A 6,896-nucleotide genomic window follows, 5' to 3' on the forward strand; every position below is an offset into this window, starting at 1 on the left:
GGCTACCTCGGTTAGGAGCAAGTGGGATGATATTACCTCCTCGAGAAAAGAAAGCCCCAAAGGTGTTTGGAAGAAGGCCAAGCATAGCCATAGCAAGGTGCAACTGGAAAGGCTGGAGAAATCCATGAGGGACCTGGCTGACAACCAAACTACTATCTACCAAAGGTTCAAAACCTTTATGGAGTTTTCCACCAAGGTCATGCACTCCGCAGCCACCACCCTTTATTTTTTGTAGGCTAACAAAGGAGAAAAGGACCTGGGTAAAGCCACTGAGGCCACTCATTCCATCTATGGTTTCCTGGCTAAGGATTAGTTAAAAACAATCCTAGACAAACTGATTAAAATGAAAAGTGAGGATGGGGATAAGGATGTGCCTAAGAACGACAACCAGAGGCTTGAAAAGGGTAGCTAGCACCATGTCTTTTCGTTTGTTATTTTTTTATGATTACACCTATGAACTTGGTACCCCATGAGGTCTTTATGTTTATGTCATTTAAAAGGACTCATAGAAACAATTTTTGTAGAGGTTACTATTTTATTTTACAGATTATTATGCATATTAGTGTAAAGATTGTTAGTACTATTAAGCTGACTATGAACATTTTTTTTTTGAAGTTTAAAGTTGGTATAGGTTAGTTGATAGGGAGGTTACCTCCAGCTGTTTATTCAACATTTTCGTACTTTAGGTTCAACCCCCCGTCTTGTTGGTTGCTATCAATTACTTCAAAGATAATATTATATTTTATAATTATTTATATAGATAATTACAACTATGTTGTATATTGTTCTTTCTAAGAAATTAAAATAGTCAAATGGTTGGAGAAATAGAAAAATATATTTTTATGTTAGTTTTGGAATGAAATATTTTAAAATTATTTTAAAGTTGATTATTTAAAGTCACAAAGTATTAATTTTATTGAAGTATTATAATCAAGATTATTTGATTGTTTATTTTAATTTTAAAATCTAAATTTTATTTAATATGTGATTTTAATTCGAATTATACTAAGTACTTCATGAAAATAAGTTCTTTTTAAAACTTAAATTTAAAAATGAGATAATTAATATTTTAAAATTTAGATTTAGAATTTTGTAGTTCACAATGCATTAAAATTTTAATATGCAAACAACTATATCTTCATTCTTCTTGTCATTCTCTTCATGAAAGTCATTATTCTTATAATTTGAAATCTATTGTCTCATCTTTCTTTTAGACTATTGGTGAAACATTAAGAGTATGAAATTCTTCTTGTTCAAATGAATAAGATTCCTTCAAAGTTGCATCTACAAATGGTCATTCTAGGAATGAGATTTTGAAAACACTACAACTTTGACATGCTCAAAACACAACAACTCTGACATGCTGAAAATTGTACAACTGCAACATGCTGAAAATGAAATATTTCTTTTTAGTTATCTTCATAAAACCATGCATAGAAATTAGAATTTTCAATTAACAAGAGATGATGGGTTTCATACTCATTAGTGGTAATGTAAACTTATGCAACTGATATACTTAAGGTTGAGACTAAAGAATTTATTGTGTAATTTTGAATTTCAATATGATAATGTGAAATTTAATTAAATTATTTACTTTTATGTCTTTTATTGAGTTTTTGCCAAGTTTATTTGTGTATACTCTTTCATTTCAAAGTATTGCTTTCTCAACAACTTATTACACAACAAAGATCATGTTTCATTTCTAATGTTTCTGTTTTATATGTCCAAACGTATGAAAAAAATATTGTAAGTTGATTGGTCATACAAGGCTTGCACATCATGATAAATTAATTCATTCTACTTGTACATGAGTTCATTAGAAAATGTAGTATTTGACATATTGGCATCCTTTGGAGTTGGCACAAATTTGGTTATGTTCTTGACAGGAGTACTCGATCAGCAATAAATTACATGAGAAATTGGACAAAAACAACTTAAATGTTTTCTCAAGCATGAGTTTTTCGAAGTGATTCATATATGTTATGTTTCAAGAAGAAGGATATATGAATATTTGTTGGGATAAGTTAAATCCCTCTAATTTAGTTCCATTTTTTTCTAGTTTTTGGGTGGATAGGTATAAAAGACATTGTGGTTACTTCCAATCTAGTTGTGTGTAGTCATTTCTTATTTAGAGTGTTTACTCAATTGTAATCTTTATCTTTATAACAAGAAGCTGGAAATAATAGAAGAAAATGAAATGAAAGAGTTTACGTGTGAGGGATAAAATCTGAGACAAACTTTTAATAAATTGTCTTCATCATAGACAGAAAGAAAGTTTTGTATTGTGTTAAATATGTCTTTACTTGAGTGTCTCAATATATTATTGTAGAAAATTGTCTCAATAAGACGTATATACTATTGTGTCATTTTGTCTTATAAAAACAATTGATTAAGACAATATATTAGGATGCTCAGTCAAAGACATGTCTAAGACACTAACAAATTTCTTTTGTCTCATATAAAGACAATTTATTAAAAGATTGTCTCAGATTTTGTCTTTATTAACACCCCCTCTAATAGTTATACATTTCTGATCAACGTACCCTTGGAACATGAAATCAAAGTAACTTCATTTCATAGCATTTAGATCTTGGATTGAATTAGTGGCGGGCAAATAAATTCGGGGTCACTTTCCAAAGCAGCCATGACAGATGAAGGAAGGCAAAGCTCTATTTCAACACTTGCTCCACTTTCCGGACCAGAATAAGCATGCATCATCCCATCGAAGGGATAAGCCAGTCCACTCCTAACCGCCACTGGTTCTCCCCACCCAAAATCAGTCTCATACGTTTGAAACTGCGGGGAACCTGCAACCACCAAACAATTCTTTTCCAACACGAGCGGCTCCATACGCCACTCATCGATCCTCTCCCTAATCATCTCGTTTGTATGACCTGCAATAACACCCTTCAACAAACCAGCCGAGAAGGAAAGAGACGAACTGATCCGTTTCCCACATGTGGTGGTCGTACTTACATTCTGAACAACATTGCCGAAGTAAGAGTTGGGCAGCGTAGGAACAAGCCGCGCGGGACAGTCGACGGCTACATTACATTTCGTCGGCTGATGTGAGCTGAGACCGCGGGCCCGAGTGACTGACCGCCACACGTGTGCGCACAGCGCTTGGTACGAAGATATCATAATGGATGACTCCTGGTTAGCCGCTCTTTTAAGCGGTTGATCGTGTGGGTGCTGAAATGGAACTTTTTAAACCGCAGTGAAGACCTAGGAGGCCGTTGGACGTGCCCACCGGGGTTAAGGCCAAGCGTGACTCCAGTCACAGATCTGCCAGGGTGCAGCAAACCACGGTCGAAGATTGCGTCAATGGGAATCCTGTTCCAATTTCCATTTGTTCTGCAGAGATGAGACCATGCACTGAGGAAATTCGTGATGGAAACTCCATCGGCTACGGCGTGGTTGATGGTGAAACACACCGCGACGCCATCTCTCAGCTGCGTTACCTGCAAATTGTGATCATATCAAGGATTAACTACTGAAACCCTAAAAACGTCGAATTAAAAGAAGCTGCGGCCATTTTTACAACAGCCGTTATTTGCAGTTGTTACAGTTGGAGTTCATAAATATACATTTAATAATATACCTGGATTCTGAGCAACGGAAGGCGATGGCCTTCAAAATTGAGGGCTCCGTTGAGGGCGAGCAGTTGTTCCCCGGCTGGCGTAACTTCTGCTGCGGTCAAATCTGCAATGCTCAGCTCTTCTGCAATTGCTTCGATGAAATCTACTCCCCAATCGTTGCAGAGGATGTAAATCCAACCATCCACGGGATTGGTTGTTAACCGGCCAGCCAAAGGATTAAATTTTACAAGTATTTTCGACAGCATTTCGGCCAGACGTTCTACACGAGAGGAGAAGTCGTCCACAGGGGTTCGATACACGAAAGCTTTTTCAACGTATTGGACTGACAACATCTGTAAATCTAAGCACTTCAATTTTATCTGTTGAGCTTCGGATGGAGTGGATGGAAATACAGAGCGCTTTTTATTAACATGAACCATTTTGCTCTTCCACAGAAATGAGTTGAAATGAAGGCGGTCTATAGTTGGTTTAATACAGTTTCATTAGCGCGTCCTCTATTCAGTCACAGCGAGCAACGCGGTCAGTTGAATTATTTAATTAAAGTCATTCACGATTATTTGCTTTGGGAAGCCCTTTCTTGTCCCAATTTTAAAAACAATGAAAACCAGAATATAAAAATTTAAAAGAATAAAACACCTGGGTGGATACCTATTCTGATATTTTGCATTAGTTCGGTGGTTCCCTTTTTGAAATTTTGTTGTATATGATCCTTCCTTATTTATTATTGCCTCTCTGGCATCTGTGTGAGGTTGTGCCTCCGTCTTGACTTTTGGGAAGGAAGGGGAATATTTAGATTAAAACTGAACGAATCATTTCATACGGTTGGATTTTGATCTACATAAATATCAATGTGGCAGACATTAGCGTGGACAGACAGTTAAGTAGGGGAATATTATTAAGTAGGAGATAAAATATTTTTTTGTATGTTCGCTAATTTGTCAAGTGGATAGACAGTTAAGTTCAGCAATATTATATTTACAGATTTCTTGCTTTATTCGTGTCGCCTAGCCGGGGATTTTAACCTTTCTTTCTTATTAATTAATTTGCTCCTTGAAATCGGTGCACGTAGATAGACTCATTTCCTCTGTTTAGAGACTCTGATATTTACGGAATGGAAATAGGATGGACTATGATATTTATGGAATGAAAATAGGATAACTTATGGACTACTTGATGCTTCCACATGTTAGTTCCTTATTTTAGGTGGAGACTAAAGTTTTTGTTACACTCAATTGAATTAAAATTCTTTCTTGAAAATTTCACAGCTTGTTTTTATCTTATGGTTTACATGAATTTCCTTATTAAAATGAAATTACTATTTATTTTTTCTATTTTTCTATTGGCTACCCTCTATTTTCTTGGTGGTATTTATCTTTTCTTCTTACAAAAATTTGCCCAAAATCTAAACCGGTGTCAAGTGGCTTTAACTAAAACAATTCACATGGGTAGTGTGTTTACAGATAATGCATGTGGTGGCATTTCCAAAACAGTTTACATTTTTCAAACATGCATGGAGAATTGATCTATCCATTTTACCATATGACTATGCATATTTCTTATGGCAAGTAACTAGCTAGTACAGAACTCAATCCCAAATGCAACTATTAAGAAATGAAGGAACAATCACAACTAAATGCCTTGTTACTTGAGAGATGATGTGATTTTATTTAGAAATTTCTATTTACAAGAAGGTACGTTAGGTATAGGGTTATACCAAAATTGATATTGTCGACTCCCACTTCAATTCATTGTTCCCTGCAAAATCAAAATTGCAAAGACTCAATTAAATTTTTAATTTGTTCCCTACTTTACATTTCATTTTATATGATGAATTGTTTCTATTTGTGGTCCAAATGCTTTTATTTTAGCTTAGAATATAATAACATGAAGTGTTTCCTCAGATGACTTTATTTTAGATTAGTATATGATGAAATGAATATCTTTAGATTTGGCTCTTTTTTTTTTCATTTTTTGGGGCCAAATACAGTTAAACCTAAATGAAATGGCACACCAACAAATAACATGTATAATATAACTTCTATAGTCATGCTACTTTGAAATATATTTTATTCCACACAACCTCAAGGATATCAACTTTATGATACATTATATGTTCCTTTAATATTTGAATTCAAGTTCTTTATTTGCAAAGATAACATATGCTTGCACTTTAAATTCATTTTTCTTGTTTACCACTTTTTTTATGCACTATATTTTATCTGTAGTTATCTACAATAAATTCTCAAGCCAACTTGAATTCATTATTATTATTTTAGACTACTTTTATGGAAGACATCACCTATACAATAATACTTCTTAGAAAGTTTTCTAAAAGAAATTTCATGCAATTCTAGTTTCATTTTGTGCACTGTTTAACTGAGCACAGTAAGGTTTTGTGTTATTTACAACCAGGAGTGTGACTTTCTACTTTATGCTCTATTTGAGGATTTACTTTACGATGGTGACATATGGACGTATCCATCACTCCACTTGAACATTGCATGAAAAATAATTCAACAATCCATGACTTGAGCATCTTCTTTCTATTTTTAACATGCACAAAAATAGAGAATTTTAAGCTTCAAGACACTCTCTTTTGATTGTATTTAAACTGAAACAAGTAATTTTTTTGCATTTCTTGCTTTAAATTATATTTCTCTTAGAAAAAAATCTTGTTCAGTTTTATTTTTTATATATTTTTGGATTAAAATCACTCCTCTGTACACTAATATCATATATACATCATTTGTTTCATGTATACATTATTTGAAGATTTTCTCAATGGATACTTGTCGATTTGAAATCTAAAGCTTCTTTATTAACATTAAAAAAGATGTGAATACATTTTGTTGGCAAGGTGTAAAAAGTTAGAAGGGTCCCAAGAATTCTAAACACAATCGAATTGTCTGAGAAGATATTAGGTATGAGGATAATATTGGGTATTTGCATTATTTAATGCTTATTATTTTTTATTTTTAAATTATTTAAATATTTAAATATTTAAAAATACTATTTCAGATTTTTAATATTGTAATTGGCTTAGGATAATACGTATAGTACTCTAAGATCCCTAATTTTTTTAGGTTGCTTTGAGATCATCTGTGAAATTAAGTTGTAGTATGAGTTCAAAAAATTAAAGCTTTTCATGAAGCTATAGTCAGTTCGTCTCTCTTGGAGGTCCTCATTGTAATACCCCAAAATTGGCAGACTACCATGCTGAACCAATTCTGGTAAATTTGATCAATCGTAAGTCCTATTTTACTAAGCAATTCTAATTCTGATAATTGCTACTTGACC

The 6,896-nt window shown here is 33.6% G+C and overlaps 1 pseudogene; it reads right to left on the minus strand.

The window, feature by feature from the left end:
- Nucleotides 1–2,583: 2,583 nt before the first annotated feature.
- LOC149544242 (BAHD acyltransferase DCR-like) lies at nt 2,584–4,018 on the minus strand (annotated as a pseudogene).
- Nucleotides 4,019–6,896: the final 2,878 nt, after the last annotated feature.

Source organism: Cupressus sempervirens, chromosome 8 (assembly GCF_028749045.1).
Source record: "Cupressus sempervirens isolate cs-2001-9-10 chromosome 8, ASM2874904v1, whole genome shotgun sequence".
NCBI classification, from domain to species: Eukaryota; Viridiplantae; Streptophyta; class Pinopsida; order Cupressales; family Cupressaceae; genus Cupressus; species Cupressus sempervirens.